Here is a 20,670-nt window from a genome sequence, read left to right as displayed (position 1 = left end):
CACAGCTCGAATACTGCGTGTTTTTGACAAAGTGTAAAACATATATATATACATATTTTACCTAAAGGTTTAGTCTAGTTGTTTAGTGAGATATTCATTTAACTTTCCCCTTTGTATTCATAACACCGGAGGTCGTGATCATATTGGTAGTTGTGAATACCATGTGTTTTTGAAAAAGTGTTAAAAACATATATAGACATGTTTTACATAAAGTTTGAGTCTAGCTGTTTACTAAGATATTGATTTAACTTTCCCCTTTGAATTCATTTTCTGAAAAATCTACATCTAAAATGCATTTTCCTTGTTCACAGCAAAACCGGAGGTCAAGATGACATTGGTAGTTGTGGACTCAAACGAAGGCAAGAGGGTATTTCTAAGTAAAATAATTCAATCAACAAGAGAGTAAGGGTCGGAATAAACACTCCCATGCCCCTCATCAAATCATTATTTCAAACAACAAGAGAGTGTTAGTACAAACATTCAACACAGTAGGCTAGTGGAGAAATTAAGCAAGCACTACTGGACTATTAGAAGAGAATGTTGATATCAGTAAGAGAAGACAGGGTGCACGTGCTCAAAGGCCTGGCTAAAAAGAACCCTCAGGCCCCAGTGAACCACTGGTAGCCGGTTGTCTTCATTGGGTTCTCATTATTAGCTAGGGAAAGTGAAAGTGAGTTAAAAAGGGTATGGACTACTCCTCAAAATTATTTTAATAGGAGGGTAGCTCTAACTCTATTAAAACCAGTGTATAGAAAATATAATAATTTTCGGACTATTGAAAGGTTGTGTAAGTTTGAACCAATCAGTCCCTTAGTAAAGTGAAAAGAACAGAACTAAAAAGTGGTCAACATGTTTCTGCTTAATGAGCCCTACTCCGCTCAGCATTCATCAGGACCAGGTATGATACCGCTCACTGATCTGAGCACTCTAAAGTGCTCCGACCAAGTGGTGGTTAACTGGAACAATACGACCTGAACGTGTCGATGCTCCTATAGGAAAGTCTTCCCCATTAAGAATTTCGATCCTTGTTGTAGGAGAACCAGTGGAAATCTGTACAAGTGAAAAAAATCCAAATTGTGGACCCTTACAAACATGCATTTACGTTGATGAGCTCTTAAAATGTGCACACAACTATGTTAGACAATATATATGCGCAAACTTTAACAATTGTCTATTCCCTTTAAATTCAAAAATTAGGAAAAGGGGTACGTTAATCATAAATACAAAAGCAGTTTTTTAATACAGCACACGTCATGTTTTTGCGTGTGGCACTTCACATATTTACCAACAGTGAATAGTTGCTTATAGTTGTATTGGAAGAAATTCTGTTTTAATGCCAGGGTAGCGCAATCCATCACAAAGGTCTTGGAGGTATTATACGACCATGTGGTTTGGTCAAGGATATCTGCCAAAACTTTCAAAGTGGCGTCTTGCGGGATACATGTGTATAAGCTTTCAATGTCTAAGGACACTAGTTAGCATGGAGGAACCATGCATTAAAACGGAATTTCTTCCAATACCAAGATACCTTTTTCCTACAGAAGACTGGCACCTCGATGGGCAGTACATTTGCCCCCAGCATAGCGGGGTTGTATGTTTACAACTATGAAAAAACCCACATCTTAGCTAATTCCAACCCTTATGCTCTCAATGTTATCCTGTGGCAGAGGTACATTGACGATGCGCTTTTAATCTGGAAAGGGTCAGAGGAAAGTCTACATTCCTTTTTCAACTGGGTCAATACTTGTGACCCCCATTTAAGATTCACACACCAATATGATCCCAACTCTATTGTCTTCCTAGACGTTACCCTCACAAAAACTATTAATCAACTAACGAGCAAAACCTACTATAAACCCACCAGTAGGAATAACCTCCTTCATTTCTCCAGTTTTCACCCGCGTTCACTACGCGAAAACCTCCCATTCGGCCAATATCTACGAGTTCGTAGAAATTGCAGTAACATCCGGGATTTTAATAAACAAGCGGATGACCTCACAAATAAATTAGAACATAGAGGGTACCCTAGGAAAATCCTACAAAAGAGCCGTAAGAGAGCGAGAAATAACAATAGAGAAGCTCTGTTGGAAGACAATGAGAAGGAAAGTGAATCTGAGGTTCCCCTGACCTGTGTAACCACTTATAACAACATTTCTAATTTGGTAAGTCGTTGCATTGGCAAACACTGGCAGATTTTGACCAGTAATGGAAGAAATTGGCAGAAACCACTCTTTTCATATAAAAGAGATAGGAGCCTGGATGATGCCTTAGTACATACTCGTCCAAGAACTAGCCAACCCACACAGGACGCTTCTGTTTTGAATGCTTGGGGTTTGCCTTCGGTGACAGGCCATTTCCCCTGTGGGGGATGTAGTGTATGCCATCTTACATCTACCACGAAAACACTACAATTAGAAGAAGGCAAAACATGGCACCTACGAGGCCACACCAACTGTAATTCAAGTAACGTCATCTACTTGATTACATGTCCGTGTGGTCTCAGATACGTAGGGATGACCACCAGAAAAATCAAGACAAGAATAGGAGAGCATCGTAGCAATATCCGATGTGGCAGGAATACTACTAAACTGACTACCCATTTCCTGGAGCAGGGTCATTGTCCTAATGATGTTAAATGGGTTATAATTGAACAGTTAAGCACTAAGAATGAAGGCACTTTATACGAGAAGGAACAGCGATGGGTATATCGCCTTTCGACCCATAAATATGGCCTGAATGATGATATCCCATGGGGATCAGTTATGCGTAGATAGCCAATCAACCATTCCTGTTGATTACTTGGCTACAAAACAGTCCATGACCATTTACCTTGAGGGTACTGAGACAAGAATTGAGATTCCCTCCCCACATCATGGCCTATACTGACTACTAAGTGACCAGTATTCTAATACACTGTCCTCTATGGGTAAAGAATTTCATCTGCCTATTCTACCCTTTTGCGTGTTTCTATTACGGTGTATATTTACATTTGACCCCTACCTCCTGGGTTCCTTGAGGCATTCTCACTCCACCCTAAGGCGTCTTTCTGTCATCGTGTATATTTACACTTGACCCCTATTTACTGGGTCCCCCGGGGTATTTTTAGTTTAACTGTTCGCCGTTTCAGTGCCCGATTGCGTCTGTAAATAGACGGGCCCCTTTAAGATCACGATCACTTTAGACACGTGACCGCGCGCTCCGCGTCATACCCTTCTGCCCCTTTGTGTATATCATCCGCGGTTTCATTCCGCTTTGGTTACAACGGGCGGCGGATGTGGCCGCTTGTAGGTTACCGAGCAGGGAGCCGTTTGGAGCCAAGTAAGTCCCATCATGGTGCTATCTAGAGCCTAATAATACTTTCATAACGACATGGGGAACTTCTTATTGAAACGCCTTTTTTTGTTTCCTCACGTTAAGAAATCCCAAACGTGAAGATTTCCTCCTGCCGCCATGCCCATGGGGTACTTCACCTCATGACATTAAGTAAGTTTTTGGCTGATTCTTCCTTCCTAGTAGTCAACTGCGCCCCATATGCTTCTTGCATAGGTGTTCTAAGGAGTTAATACATCCTGTTTCCAATCATTCATTTGGTTATCCGAGCACTGTTTTTAAGCAACTATTCACTGCTGGTAAATATGTGAAGTGCCACACGCAAAAACATGACGTGTGCTGTATTAAAAAACTACTTTTGTATTTATGATTAACGTACCCCTTTTCCTAAATTTTGAATTAAAAGGGAATAGACAATTGTTAAAGTTTGCGCATATATATTGTCTAACATAGTTGTGTGCACATTTTAAGAGCTCATCAACGTAAATGCATGTTTGTAAGGGTCCACAATTTGGATTTTTTTCACTTGTACAGATTTCCACTGGTTCTCCTACAACAAGGATCGAAATTCTTAATGGGGAAGACTTTCCTATAGGAGCATCGACACGTTCAGGTCGTATTGTTCCAGTTAACCACCACTTGGTCGGAGCACTTTAGAGTGCTCAGATCAGTGAGCGGTATCATACCTGGTCCTGATGAATGCTGAGCGGAGTAGGGCTCATTAAGCAGAAACATGTTGACCACTTTTTAGTTCTGTTCTTTTCACTTTACTAAGGGACTGATTGGTTCAAACTTACACAACCTTTCAATAGTCCGAAAATTATTATATTTTCTATACACTGGTTTTAATAGAGTTAGAGCTACCCTCCTATTAAAATAATTTTGAGGAGTAGTTCATACCCTTTTTAACTCATTTTCACTTTCCCTAGCTAATAATGAGAACCCAATGAAGACAACCGGCTACCAGTGGTTCACTGGGGCCTGAAGGTTCTTTTTAGCCAGGCCTTTGAGCACGTGCACCCTGTCTTCTCTTACTGATATCAACATTCTCTTCTAATAGTCCAGTAGTGCTTGCTTAATTTCTCCACTAGCCTACTGTGTTGAATGTTTGTACTAACACTCTCTTGTTGTTTGAAATAATAGGTATTTCTAAGTAACCTGAAACTACCCATCCATTCTTATGTGTAGCTGCCATATATATGAGATCAACACTAAGGCTCTTTTCAGAGCCACGTTAGTACACAGAATATTGTTATTTTCTTTTATAAAAATCCTTTTTTTTTAGTTTTTGGGAGTCTTTGCAATAACATAGCGATATTGGCAAATCAGTTGTGAAATCACAAAACAAGAGCAGACATCCAATGACCACTAGCACATGCAAAAATAACAACTAACAAAAATCCATTCTAAACATTTCACTACACATATTACTATATACATGGTTCTTTAAAAACATTTAAACTCATGTTTTTCTACTAAGTGTCTTTTAAAACCATCTCTAAAACCTATTTTACTTTTTTGCAGTTATTTGGAGTGTTTAACCGCAATGATCACAACTTTTTCATGTAAAACACATATGCACATACATTTTATTACTTTATTTTTCTTACTGTATTTTACACACTCAGGGTTTATTACTGTATTGTCCAACATTCATGTTTTTCTAGTGAGTTTCAATAAAAAACATTTCTAAAACCTGTTTTCAGTTTTTGCGGTGACACCAGGACTCGCGATGACATCGGTACCCAGGATCCCCGCAAATACGTTGCGAAAAAGCAAAGCAAAAGCAGAAATTCAATAGCCACCACTGCATTCAAAATTTACAACTATATAATTTATTCTAACCATCACACTAGATAAATTAATAACTAAATAAAAACATTTATCAGTCTCTCAATATATCTATAGCAGTGTGTATTAATGATTCACTGGGTTATGTGAGTGGGTGCATAAGTCTTTGAATGGGTCTGTGACTGGCTGCATGAGTCCTTCACTAAGTCTATAAGTGGATTCATAAGTCTCTTAGTAGATATGTGAGTGGGTGTGTGAGCGTCTGAGTGGGTATACAAATGGGTGTATGAGTGAGTGGGTATGTGAATGGGTACAGGAGTCTATGACTAGATCTATGAGTGGATGCATAACTGTCTGAGTGAGTCTGTCCGTCAGTGAATGTGTGAGTGAGTGGAAGCAAAACTCTCTCAGTGGGTCTGTGAGTCGGTGTGTGAGTTTCTGAGGGAGTCTGCGACTGAGTGCATGAGTCTCTGACTTCATAAGTCTCTGAGGGTATCTGTGAATGAGTGCATGGCCCCTGAATGCTTATGTAAGTACATACATGGGTCTCCGAGTGTGCCTGTGAGTGGGTGCATTAGTGTCTGAGTGGGTATGTCAATGGGTTTGTGAGTGTCTGAGCAGATATGTGAGTAGGTACATGAGTCTGCGACTGTGACCAGCATGAGTGTGTATATAGTAATATATACTCTTTGTTTTATAATTCAACCAATATTCATAAAGACCTCTTGATAGTTGCTACAGCCTCGCAATGGCACATAGGGGCCATGCTGGCAGTGACGGCATCATTGCTAATATCCCCCACGTTTAAAAAAATCAATTTTGGACACCTAACTTGTGTCACTAACACCCCATTTCTAGAACATGGGGTCAGAGTACCTGCACCCTGACCGCTTATGTTAGCTTTCACTGAAATTAAATGTCCAGCCCCAGGAACCTATCCCAATGAATAAAATGGCGGCCACAACTTTCTGTTCAAGTTGCTTCCAGCCAATCACAGCATTCCCGTTGGTGCACGGATTCATAAGTGATCGCGAAACTGTCTCAAAATATACGCGTTCATATACTAGGAGTTAAGAGGGATTTATAGGACTAGGTCGCCCTCCAATCATTCAATCAAAAATCACAAAAACCTAGTCCAAAGGGCAATAATTTTTATAAATCTCTGGGCATATATGGATTTGTCAAAAGATCATTCCAATCACACCCCTGAATGCAGAAATAGGTGTCGTGCTCAAGATACTTGCCAAAAAGTAATAAAAGTAGCCAATCTCTGATAAGTCTCACACTAGACAACAGTACAAACATTCACTAGAAAGACGACATTTGTAAAAATGTGTGAATAGCTAGAAGACACCTCACGGGCGCACCACCAATGGGGCCCCTGGTTGGTACTCACCAGGGTTGCCCTGTTCTCATCATCGGTGTCAACTAGCTTAACGTAAACGTGTCCGACTCCCAAAAGTAAAAATACAGTGAATGGTGCAGTGTACACAAACTTATATGTGACAAGGACTAACAACGTTCAACATATAACACAACAACTACTGTGCATACAAGAATAAGAACCTTTTTATTTGTATCCTCTTGTCTGCCAACAGTAAACATATATACATAAAAAGGAGAGAAGCGAATACTACCTATCGATTCGCTTTCAGCTCGCTGCACCATTCACTGTCTTTTTACTTTTGGGAGTCGGACACGTTTACGTTAAGCTAGTTGACACCGATGATGAGAACAGGGCTACCCTGGTGAGTACCAACCAGGGGCCCCATTGGTTGGTTTTCTTCTTTTAAGGAGCAAAAAGAACAAAAAAATTAGGGGTGGAAAGGGCAGCGATGGTTTTCTAATGCTCGAACCATGAGCTGGACACTTTGTTCTCCAAAGGTAAGCAGTTGATTGCAGTATCTGCATCTGAGGACACCATGGTTAAAAGCAGGTTGTATGTTTGGCACCTGCTCCTGCGATTGCCCTCTCCCAGAAGAAGTTGCTCCTCCGGTTGATGTAGAGGCCCCATCTCTGGGAACCTCTTGTGCCAGAGCCCTGACACTTTCCCGGGCAAAATTCTGGGGGTGCCTCCTCTCCACATGTCGGATCATCGTAAAGTTCCCAAAAGAGTACTTTTTTGGGGGGTCACCCCGTGACAGGACCTGTTTGCAGATCCTGCACTCCACTTTTGGTGCATTCACCTTCTTCTGGTCAGCTGGAATCTTAAAAAATTTCCATATGAAATGTTCCTTCACCTTTGGGGTAGGAGGCTCTTCATTGATGAACTCAGGTTCATCCTCACTGCTGGATTCTCTGGCAGCCATGGTAAATCACGAAAGATCCAGGTGCAAAAAACAGGTCTTTCAGTCACAAAAGTGAAAGAAGAAGTGAAGGAAATGGGTGGGGATTTCATTCACTGTAAAAAAAACTGTTAGCAACCAATGAAAAGTGTTATTTTAGGGTCACATGACCCGACGCATTTACGCTGCGCGCTCCGGAGCATTTCCGGGTGCGTTTACGCAGCGCGATCGTAGGCGCTTCCGGGGCGCAAACGTGGCGCGATCGAAGGCGCTTCTGGGTGCTTTTACACGGCGCGAACGTAGGCGCTTCTGAGGGCACTTACGTTGCGCGCCGAAGTGACGTCATCAAACTTTTACAGAAATGCATAATCATTTTCCTTATTAAAAAAAACTGATTTTATTTGTATGGTACGAAATGTTTTGCATTATTATTACCTTTTCATTCATATTTTTTTTCACGAACGACAGTAGCGCTCTGGGTGCGCTTTCAGGTGAGCTCACCGGAAAGCTTACCGGAGAGCTTAGCTGAAAGCTTCCCTGAGCGCGCACCCAGAGCGCAAAAAAAAAAAAATTATATAAAAAAAAAATGAATACTTACAAAAAAACAGCAAATTGTAAAAAAAAAAAGGTTAGAAAACTCGATATAGAAAGGAATTAGCATTTAAAAAACCTATTAAATTCACTGAAAAAACCATAGGTTTCACACCAGTTATAGTTAGCTGGAAATTTTACTGATATAAAACCATTGAAATTCCCACGTTATAGTTAGTCGGACTCACTATAACTTGCGCGTGCAATGCACTGCTGATGACATCACATATTACATCACTCATGACATGGTCAGTGACATCACTCATGACATCACTGATGACATCACTCATGACATCACTGATGACATCGTCCAGTGAATGTGTGTCTTTCTGAAAAATAAATATATTTTATATATGTATATGTTAAGGTCGATGGAAGAATAAATGTTTAAATAAGTGTCTAAATGGATGTTTTTTTAAAAAAAATTGATTGGTTAACTGGCTTATTAAGTGTATCTTAGTGAATACATATATTAGCGAGTAATGTTTAAATATTTAAATATATGTATCAGTGTTTTACTTTGTGTATAAGTGGCTGCATGGGTTGGTGAGTAGCTACATGTGTGTGTATATGGGTTATTAGATGTTTTTTTAGTATCAGTATGAGTGTCTGTATGGTTTGGTGGGGCTGTTACTTAGCACATAGATGCATCAATGACTGACTCACTGTTTGTATGTGTTTTGAAGACAGCATTTGTGTAGGATTGTATGGGTGGATGAGTGTGTATATGTGTGTGTTAGAGAGTAAATGCCTCTCTCACTAGTGTCTTTATGAGTAACTACATATGTTTTAATCTTGTATATATGAGAATTGATGTATATAAGTAAGTATATGTGAGAGTGAGAGATTGAAAGAGTTCCTGTTTAAATAAGTATGTGTTTCTATAAGTGATTGTTTAAGAGAGTAAGTATGTGTAAGTTTCCTTAGAAGTAATGTGCTAATGTGTGTATAGTTGTATATGCAAATAAATGGATGTTTATTAGTTTATTTGCATGTGTGAGTATATGTGTGAGCAACTTTTTGATGACTGTCGGTGTGTAACAGGATGAATAGGGGTATCACTACATATGATTGAGTGAGTATATGTATGAGTGAATACATAAAACTGTTGGTGAATGTGTGAATTTGTATATAGATGGTGAAATTACTGAATTGGTTGTTGTAACTGGTATGGGTATATCCACTTTTTTGTTAATGTTAGTTTCTATTTTTGAATATGTGTTTCAAAGGTTACTTTACAGTGAAAGGAGGTCTGTCACTGTGTCACAAGGATGGTGTCATCAGTGATGTCATGAGTGATGTCACTGACCATGTCATGAGTGATGTAATATGTGATGTCATCAGCAGTGCATTGCACGCGCAAGTTATAGTGAGTCCGACTAACTATAACGTGGGAATTTCAATGGTTTTATATCAGTAAAATTTCCAGCTAACTATAACTGGTGTGAAACCTATGGTTTTTTCAGTGAATATATATATATATATATATATATATATATATATATATATGTATATATATATATATATATATATATATATATATATATATATATATATATATATATATATATATATATATATATATATTACCTACTGGCGGTCACCAGTAGGTAGTTATCGTTTAGATTTTTTTCAATGTAAAATCTCAAAATTCTATTGTGAATAACTTTGGCGCCGGTTGACGAATCTGCCTGAAAAGCGGGGGCGGAGATAAAAGGGGGGTCCCAAAACGTGTTTTCCCCATGTTAATTTCCATAGGGCGGTCGACCTCACTTTTAGCCCGAACGGCTGAATGGATTTCCACCAAACTTGGCAAAATTGTAGGGACTGGTAGCCCGATGTGCCTTTGCTATGTCTCAAGATATGTGCTCCAGTGGTTTTTACGAAAATTAATTTTGAAAAAATATATATTGGGCTACATTGGGCTATATATATGTTAGAGCCCAATGTAGCCCAATGTAGCCCAAAGATGGCCACCAGAGACAAAAAAAAACAAATGTAGCCCAAATATCAGCCAAATGTAGACCAACTATAGCCCAATGACAGAATGTCCCAGAGTGTTCTAAAGAACAACTAGAGCACTAACAGTCTTACTTATGACAAAAGCATGGCACACCTGAAGTCATCTTGATTGGAATAAAGTGTTAACACTTAAAACATTTAATTTGCAAAGGAACAAAATGAGGGGGTTCATTTTGCCAAAGAAATTATGATTAATGCTGAAGAAAGAAAAATTAGGGCACATTTTGAGTGACTTCTCAAATCCTCTTATATTTCATTAAAACAATTCTGATATGCAGTCTCCCAAGATGGCCACCAGAGACAAAAGAGCCCAAATGTAGCCCAAATATCAGCCAGATGTAGCCCAACTATAGCCCAATGACAGAATGTCCCAGAGTGTTTTAAAGAACAACTAGAACGCTAACAGTCTTACTTATGACTAACCCTGGGCGTAGTGGGCGTAGTGGGGCTTCGCGGAGCTACGTGAAGTGGGTGAGAAACTACGCCCACCTCCGCACTCCGCGTAGCCCCACTACGCACCGCAGGCCTCCCTCCCGCCCTCCCTAAATACTTTAATTTAAACGTTAGTAAGAATTAAAAGGCACTTACCTTGCGCGCCGCTGCCCGCCGCGTCTCCGGGGCTCCCTCTCTTCATCTGCGCCATCTTGGGTATTAATGCGCATGCGCGGGCGGCCGCGCATGCGCATTTCTCGTGAGAAATGCGCATGCGCGGCCGCCCGCGTCATGAGTGATGTAATAAGTGATGTCATCAGCAGTGCATTGCACGCGCAAGTTATAGTGAGTCCAACTAACTATAACGTGGGAATTTCAATGGTTTTATGCAAGTAAAATTTCCACCTAACTATAACTGGTGTGAAACTTATGGTTTTTACAGTGAATATATATATATATATATATATATATATATATATATATATATATATATATATATATATATTCACAAAAGTAAAAGTTCTCTGGCAGTTTACAGAGGTGGGGAGACACGCACGAAACACAGTTTACAGCAGCAACTTTAATGGCAGTAAGAGGCACCTGGCGCGTTTCGTTTGACTTTCAATCTTCTTCAGAGGTGTGGCCTCAGTTTCTAGGAGAGCGCTATGGGTGTGTTTTTATGCAGTATTTCCGACCTCGTGGTGAACCCACCCATCGTGTAACAGCACGGCATTCTGGTACCTGCAGTCCCTTAATGTTGTTCGCTCCGTTTTGCTCCTTCTGTTAGTTCGCCCTAGGGAGGGTGTTTTATTCCCTCGCTTCTGCAGGGTACCTTCTGGATGGCAGTCTCTCGATTTTTCACACAGCATTGCCAGTTTCCATCCGCGTGGTTAACTCAGCATGTTGATGCCCGCCAGCCCAGTGTTCACTTGGCTCCCTGCTCGCTCATGGGTGAGTTCATTACTGTCTTGATCTGGACCGTGACAGTCACAATTATCCAGGTCTGCGTTTCTCCCTAATTGCTTCCCAATCATTAATGGGACTTCTGGGGATCCATACCCGACTCGGGTGTCAGGCGGTGGCCTTTTTCCCTGGTTTTCGGTTTCGCCGAGACTAGCAAGTTGTGGTTCAATTTCGGGAAAATGAATACATATAGACGAAAAACCTCTGCAGCAGCAAGAAGGTGAGACCACACAGGGGAGTCTATGGAGGTATCCTTTATTGCAAAACGAACCAGAGTTCAAGCGAATGCATTTCGGCTCCATTTGAGCTTTCCTCAGCACGACCTGGTTCAGGCAGCATCAGGACAAAATGACTGGTGAGTATCCCTGGTCCCGACCTGCCAGGTGAATAAGTACTCTGCCCCCAACAGCTCAGAAAGTCATTGGCCGCAGGTAACACGTGGTAGGACGCTCAGTGCGTCTAGACTACCACTACCGAGATGCAGTGCGCTGGGCCAGCACAGCATCAATGATGACAAATGTTCACAGGTTACTTCCACCTCTGTAATGCCTTGCAGGAACCCCCTCCGCTCCCCTATACTGCACCAACCATGCAGATACGAGACAGGGGCGGGACCAATGATCCGGTGCCCGAGGTGAAGTAAATTACTCCAACACTGCCGTGTTTTCGTGCCGCTTCCAGTGGTGGGCTCCTAGAATCTCAATAACTTGGGCACATAACGATTTCCACCAAAGCAGATACCAGCAGCCAAGAGCCTCTTTCCGGTGCAGGGGCCTCTTACAGCGCAATGCTGGCGTGCACGCTAATTAGTGGACGAAAAACCTCTGCAGCAGCAAGAAGATGAGGCCACACAGGGGAGTCTATGGAGGTATCCTTTATTGCAAAACGGACCAGAGTCCAAGCGATTGCATTTCGGCTCCATGAGCCTTCCTCAGCGCGATGTGGTTCAGGCAGCATCATCAGGACAAAATGACCGGTGAGTATCCCTGGTCCCAACCTGCCAGGTGAATAAGTACTCTGCCCCCAACAGCTCAGAATGTCATTGGCCGCAGATAACACGTGGTAGGACGCCCAGTGCATCTGAACTACCACTACCGAGATGCAGTGCGCTGGGCCAGCACCGCATCAAAGATGACAAATGTTCATGGGTTACTTCCACCTCTGTAATGCCTTGCAGGAACCACCTCCCCTCCCCTTTACTCCACCAACCACGCAGATACAACAGTCTATAAGACAGGGGCGGGACCAATGATCCGATGCCCGAGGTGAAGTAAATTACTCCAACTCTGCCGTGTTTTCGTGCCGCTTCCAGTGGTGGGCTCCTAGAATCTCAATAACTTGGGCACATAACGATTTCCAGCAAAGCAGATACCAGCAGCCAGGAGCCTCTTTCCGGTGCAGGGACCTCTTACAGCGTGATGCTGGCGTGCGCGCTAATTAGTGGACGAAAAACCTCTGCAGCAGCAAGAAGGTGAGGCCACACAGGGGAGTCTATGGAGGTATCCGTTATTGCAAAACAAACCAGAGTCCAAGCGAATGCATTTCGGCTCCATTTGAGACTTCCTCAGCGCGAGGTGGTTCAGGCAGAATCAGGACAAAATGACCGGTGAGTATCCCTGGTCCCGACCTTCCTGGTGAATAAGTACTCCGCCCCCAACAGCTCAGAATGTCATTGGCCGCAGATAACACGTGGTAGGACGCCCAGTGTGTCTGGACTACCACTACCGAGATGCAGTGCGCTGGGCCAGCACCGCATCAATGATGACAAATGCTCACGGGTTACTTCCACCTCTGTAATGCCTTGCAGCAACCACCTCCGCTCCCCTATACTGCACCAACCACGCAGATACGACAGTCTATGAGACAGGGGCGGGACCAATGATCCGGTGCCCGAGGTGAAGTAAATTACTCCAACACTGCCGTGTTTTCGTGCTGCTTCCAGTGGTGGGCTCCTAGAATCCCAATAACTTGGGCACATAACGTTTTCCACCAAAGCAGATACCAGCAGCCAGGAGCCTCTTTCTGGTGCAGGGGCCTCTTACAGTGCGTTGCTGGCGTGCGCGCTAATTAGTGGACGAAAAACCTCTGCAGCAGCAAGAAGGTGAGGCCACACAGGGGAGTCTATGGAGGTATCCTTTATTGCAAAACGAACCAGAGTCCAAGCGAATGCATTTCGGCTTCATTTGAGCCTTCCTCAGTACGATGTGTTTCAGGAAGCATCAGGACAAAATGACCGGTGAGTATCCCTGGTCCCAACCTGCCAGGTGAATAAGTACTCTGCCACCAAGAGGTCAGAATGTCATTGGCCACAGATAACACGTGGTAGGACGCCCAGTGCGTCTGGACTACCACTACCGAGATGCAGTGCGCTATGCCAGCACCTCATCAATGATGACAAACGTTCACAGGTTACTTCCACCTCTGTAATGCCTTGCAGGAACCACCTCCGCTCCCCTATACTGCACCAACCACGCAGATACGACAGTCTATGAGACAGGGGCGGGACCAATGATCCGATGCCCGAGGTGAAGTAAATTACTCCAACTCTGCGTGTTTTCGTGCCGCTTCCAGTGGTGGGCTCCTAGAATCCCAATAACTTGGGCACATAACGATTTCCAGCAAAGCAGATGCCAGCAGCCAGGAGCCTCTTTCCGGTGCAGGGACCTCTTACAGCGCGATGCTGGCGTGCGCGCTAATTAGTGGACGAAAAACCTCTGCAGCAGCAAGAAGGTGAGGCCACACAGGGGAGTCTATGGAGGTATCCTTTATTGCAAAACAAACCAGAGTCCAAGCGAATGCATTTCGGCTCCATTTGAGACTTTTTCAGCGCGACGTAGTTCAGGCAGCATCAGGACAAAATGACCGGTGAGTATCCCTGGTCCCGACCTGCCTGGTGAATATGTACTCCTCCCCCAACAGCTCAGAATGTCATTGGCCACAGATAACATGTGGTAGGACGCCCAGTGCGTCTGGACTACCACTACCGAGATGCAGTGCGCTGGGCCAGCACCTCATCAATAATGACAAATGTTCACGGGTTACTTCCACCTCTGTAAATGCCTTGCAGGAACCACCTCCGCTCCCCTATACTGCACCAACCACGCAGATATGACAGTCTATGAGACAGGGGCGGGACCAATGATCCGATGCCCGAGGTGAAGTAAATTAATCCAACACTGCCGTGTTTTTGTGCCGCTTCCAGTGGTGGGCTTCTAGAATCCCAATAACTTGGGCACATAACGATTTCCACCAAAGCAGATACCAGCAGCCAGGAGCCTCTTTCCGGTACAGGGGCCTCTTACAGCGTGATGCTGGCGTGCGCGCTAATTAGTGGACGAAAAACCTGTGCAGCAGCAAGAAGGTGAGGACACACATGGGAGTCTATGGAGGTATCCTTTATTGCAAAACGAACCAGAGTCCAAGCGAAAGCTTTTCGGCTCCATTTGAGCCTTTCTCAGCGCGACGTGGTTCAGGCAGCATCAGGACAAAATGACCGGCGAGTATCCCTCGTCCCGACCTGCCAGGTGAATAAGTACTCCGCCCCTAACAGCTCAGAATGTCATTGGCCGCAGATAACACTTGGTAGGACGCCCAGTGCGTCTGGACTACCACTACCGAGATGCAGTGCGCTGGGCCAGCACCGCATCAATGATGACAAATGCTCACGGGTTACTTCCACCTCTGTAATGCCTTGCAGGAACCACCTCCGCTCCCCTATACTGCACCAACCACGCAGATACGACAGTCTATGAGACAGGGGCGGGACCAATGACCCGGTGCCCGAGGTGAAGTAAATTACTCCAACACAGCTGTGTTTTCGTGCCGCTTCCAGTGGTGGGCTCCTAGAATCCCAATAACTTGGGCACATAACGATTTCCACCAAAGCAGATACCAGCAGCCAGGAGCCTCTTTTCGGTGCAGGGGCCCATTACAGCGTGATGCTGGCGTGCGCGCTAATTAGTGGACGAAAAACCTCTGCAGCAGCAAGAAGGTGAGGCCACACAGGGGAGTCTATGGAGGTATCCTTTATTGCAAAACGAACCAGAGTCCAAGCGAATGCATTTCGGCTCCATTTGATCCTTCCTAGGCATGACGTGGTTCAGGCAGCATCAGGACAAAATGACCGGTGAGTATCCCTGGTCCCGACCTGCCAGGTGAATAAGTACTCCGCCCCCAACAGCTCAGAATGTCATTGGCCGCAGATAACACGTGGTAGGATGCCCAGTGCGTCTGGACTACCACTACCTAGATGCAGTGCGCTGGGCCAGCACCGCATCAATGATGACAAATGTTCACGGGTTACTTCCACCTCTGTAATGCCTTGCAGGAACCACCTCTGCTCCCCTATACTGCACCAACCACGCAGATACGAGACAGGGGTGGGACCAATGATCCGGTGCCCGAGGTGAAGTAAATTACTCCAACACTGCCGTGTTTTTGTGCCGCTTCCAGTGGTGGGCTCCTAGAATCCCAATAACTTGGGCACATAACGATTTCCACCAAAGCAGATACCAGCAGCCAGGCCAGCCATGTTATATATGTTTATATATATATTGCAGTTTCCATCCAAGAAATCCAATGAAGTGAAAAAAGATGAATCGCGGACCCACAAGTTCTTCATGCCATAAATTTATTTAGACACCCTGCATCAATACCGCCATGACGCGTTTCAGCCCCACCGTGATCAAGCCCAGCAGGGTGAAATGCGTTGGTGAAGGGGGATAATGGCACTGCAACAAAAACTGAATAAATCGTTGTTCTGCTATCTGTGAGAGTGCGCGTGTTTTTTGCATCTTGGTGGAGGAAGTATTTACGAGGCTTGTCCAGCCTCGACACGCGCACCAGCTGTGCAAAGAGCGCAATTCGTATACAGGACAATTTGGTGGATATATATATTTAATGAAAAAACCATAGATTATAGACCATATATAGTTAGGAATTAGCATTTCCAAAACCTTGAAAATTCACTGAAAAAACCATAGGTTATAGACCATATATAGTTAGGGATTAGCATTTACAAAACCTTATTTTACTCACACAAAACCATTGAAATTCGCATATATAGTTAGTTGCACTAACTATTTATCGCGCACCCGCAATCCACTGCTGATGATGTCACATATTACATCATTCATGACATGGTCAGTGGCATCACTGATGACATCACTGATGACATCATCCAGTGACTGTATGTTTCTCTAAAGTTAAAATATGTCTTATATATTTAAGAATGAGTGGATGTATAAATGTCTGGATGAAGGATTTAGTAGGTGCATGACTGACTGTATGAGAGAGTGATTAAATGTGTCTCACTGAGTGCATGGGTTAGTGACTAAACTGTCTTAATTTGTGCATCATAATATCTGTTGTTCTGTAAACTGCTGCATGTGTTGATCAGTAGCTATATGAGTAACTATATGGGTTATTGATTGGTTGCCCAATTATTTGTATGGGAGAGTGAGTGTGTGTGTGTGGGTGGCTTGGAGGTGTGTGACTCTGTGCATAGATGTGTGAGCAGTTGATTCACTAGATGTATGGGTTCAAAACTGCATGTGGAAACAGCTGTATGGGTGGTTGACTGTGTGCATGAGTGTATTGGTGAGTGAATGGATATCTCAGTGCTACATGTCAAAGTTAGTACATATGTAAAACACAGTACATGTGAGAGTTGACATATATAAATTACTGTGTATAAGAGCCAGTGAATGTGTGAGTGGCTGCATGGATCATTGAAAACTTGTATCAGTGATTGCATAAGAGAGTAAATATGTGTTAGAATATGTTTGAATAAGTAAGGTGTGCATAACTGTATAGTTGAGGAAATGGAGGTGTGATTGATTCTTTGCATGACTGACTAGGTGTATGAGTAACTCCATGGATGAGTGACAATCTGTGAGTGTCTGTTTACACTGAGTGTATCTAAGGTTATATTAGAGTCTGAAGAGGTTCATCGTATTATCACATGAATGATGTCATCAGTAATGTTGTCAGTGATGTCATTTGAGTTGTCATCAATGATGTCATCAGTGATGTCACTGACCATGTCATGAATGATCAAATGGTTGCAGGACTATTTTTTTTTTTTTAAATTTTATTAGGAAACCTCAGGATTACATCACGTGCAAAGCAAGGATGGGCCAAAAGGCCACCATACAATAACATCAGATGTCAAAATATCATGCATCAAAGGATAGCTATACTGTGCTCTCAAGCCAGGCTGGAGGCATTAAATCAGGATAAGCGACCAAAATTGTCCACAGTGTTACAGGATGCGTGAGGAGTCCAATTTATAATAAAGTTGAAGGGTCAAACGAAAGGCAATATTACGATATCAGTTACAGAGCTATTTACGTGACAGGATATTAGCCTTCAATTGAACGTACCAGTGGGAGAACAATAGGAAATATAAGTCCGAGAACAAACCCACCGAACCACAGTGACCCACTCATGAGGCAAGCAATGTTAACAGGATTTCGTAGCGTAAAGGGCCACAAACAATGATCCTCCCAAGGAACCCAAACCCCGACTCCAACTATAAGAAAGATAGAAAAAGGAAGAGTATATCAAGAAGGAACAAGAGAGGAAGAAAGAAAAAGCGGGCCATAGAGACAAAGAAGAAACAAAAAACACGTCCCACCCCCACCCCCCACCCTGCATGCAGCGGAAGGCCACGGCCCCCTCCCCCCCATAGGCATGCCTATCGCCCCAGGAAACCCCAAAGAAGGGAAAATAGGAGGAGGGCCCAAGCTCCGGCCCCAGACACGCCCCCCCTACCCGTCCAGAAAAAACAAATAAGCCCACCCTAATGGAGGGCAAGCAGCAATGTACAATCATCCCAATCACCCCTAGTCACCATCATAAGCCATGTTACAGTCCGGCACCAAAAACATCCATTGAGCACGTAGGCCCGAGTTCAGCCCTGGCCGGTACGAGCTAAGGCGGCGATGCGTCGCACATCGAGAGGAAGCAGGGTCAATGAGTCCACAGTCCATTTTGGAGCCGATGCAGCAGCAAGACAGAGCAAAAAAGTCAATGCGATAGTGCGACTCCATAGCACCCTAGCCATCTAGGAAAACTGGTAATGCAAATCAGGAGCGGTGTAGCCAAGTGGGAAGTGCAATAGTTAGCAAACACAGTAGCTCGGCCACACGTCCCACCAAGTCCGTTGTCCAGTTGCACACACTTTAGAGAGTCCTCATTGTTGACAAACTGGGGAAGGTCGGGCTCTGGCTCGACATCTTGGCCATCCACCATTGTACAACTCGCCGTCGCCTGCGAGGAAGCAACAATCATCCAACGACTGCTCAAGGCGGAGTGCAGGTCTTTAAGGGCCAGTAGGACGTCTCGCGTTGTGGGTCCTATCGCCATTGCACCAGTCCATGTAGCGCACCTCTCTCTCAAGGAACCCCAAGGCAGGCGAGGAAACAAACCCCTCCGGTAGTTAGAAAGCAATGGCTGCCAGCAACACAACAGTGGGTCTCATCAGGCAAACTCGAAATTGAGATCACCCACCGTGCTGCAAGGCGCTTACCAGGCGTGCCCGACCTCTCCCTTGAATCAGCAGTGCAAGGAGATCCGTCGGCCGCCGGCAGTCTCAGGGGTAGGTCGGAGCCGGAACGTCCGTTAAAAAGTATCGCCGAGTGAGCAATCAGAAACAGGCCCCGGCGAAAACCTTTGTTGGGCTGCTCGAGGGGCGCCAGCGCCAATCTCCGATCGGCAGTATCTAGCCGCGTCCAATCTCAATCCCGGTCTGGATCACCGGGCGAAGATGGCCGGTCGGAGCCGATGTTATTTAGTCGCGCGCCGGCTGCTGCGCCACTCGAGGTCCCGGCTCACGCAGTACAAGGGCCGGGAAGTTTGGGACGACGGATCTCGGCCATGAGAGACAGATTTCGGGCCGGAGCAACACAGCCGGGCTCCGTAGGCAGTCATCTGTACGTGGCCGCAGTCTGGACGCAGGATTGATGCCAGGATGGTGCGGGAGGTAAGGGCGAGCGGCGGAGCCGGGCTTCTATGCGGCCATTTTGGCCGCCGTCTCGGCTCCTCTCCCCGGTTGCAGGACTATTGATCCATAGCCCTCTCACCCAGGGCACAAGAACATTGCTGGTTCTCCAGCTGTTGCAATTCAAACAAAATTCTGTTGAGTGTTCATTCACTTAAGTTTATTTTTCATCGTATTCAAATGTTTTCATGTAGAGTTCACACGTTTATTTTTTCTTTCTACATCGTTTGTTAATTGTTCCCAAAATAAATCACATCCAATACATTTCGGTGCGTATAGCACCTTCATCAGGGAAACCTGTGGATTAATAAAACAAAAACTTGCTTTAGCCTGCCCTAATTTATATATTACATGCTCAAAACGTGCATTGAAACTTAATGTGATGACATTGTTATTACGCGAATGCATGGCTTAACATTGCTAACATGATGATACTAAAGTATTACGGGGTGCTAGACACGTTTTAAGTGATCTGATGGGCTTCTGTGTTAATGGTACGAGTTAGTGCTTCAATATAGCTGTAAAGCGTATTTGCTAACTGCTGGTCTAAATATAACCCCTATGGTTATGAGGCCGCTCGCTCGCTTGCATGTACCTTAATAACTTCGCGCTAGGATTACGCAATGCTTCTAAAGTCCTCCACTCGTTAACACTCTAGCCGCTTACCTTTTAAACGTTTTAAGCTGCTTGCTTCGCCTACGCGAACTCCGCGTTACATCTATCAATGGCTCCGGGGTCAAGTCTATGCTTTGTACTACTGGCGGTTTGACGCCTGCGCATTAACGCGCGTGCCGTTTTTAAAAAAAAAATAACTTTGTTATCACAATCAGTCTATGGCGCCAACATAATGAGAAAATTATATATACTGCTGGCTGCTCACCTTTGCCATGTCGCACCACTATGCCTAATCGGTTTAGGGAATGAAAGTTTAACCACAGTGTTCAACATAGTTACAACATGATGCAAAATACATTGATACTAATGAATTCATAAGTAGCACAAAAATTCTGTCCGATCATTAAGCCCATTGGGCTTCAGACTGTTCAAATGGTAAATCCAGTGATTCTCTCTTCTGAGTAAGTTTTTCTTATTTGCAGTACCTTCAGCTTTAGGCACTATTTCCAAAATGCATGTCCGTAGTTGGCATGTCATGAATGATGTAATATGTGACATCATCAGCAGTGGATTGCGGGTGCGTGATATATAGTTAGTGCAACTAACTATATATGCGAATTTCAATGGTTTTGTGTGAGT

Source organism: Lissotriton vulgaris, chromosome 1_1, assembly GCF_964263255.1.
Source record: "Lissotriton vulgaris chromosome 1_1, aLisVul1.2, whole genome shotgun sequence".
Taxonomy (NCBI): Eukaryota; Metazoa; Chordata; class Amphibia; order Caudata; family Salamandridae; genus Lissotriton; species Lissotriton vulgaris.
This window is presented reverse-complemented; position numbering follows the sequence as displayed.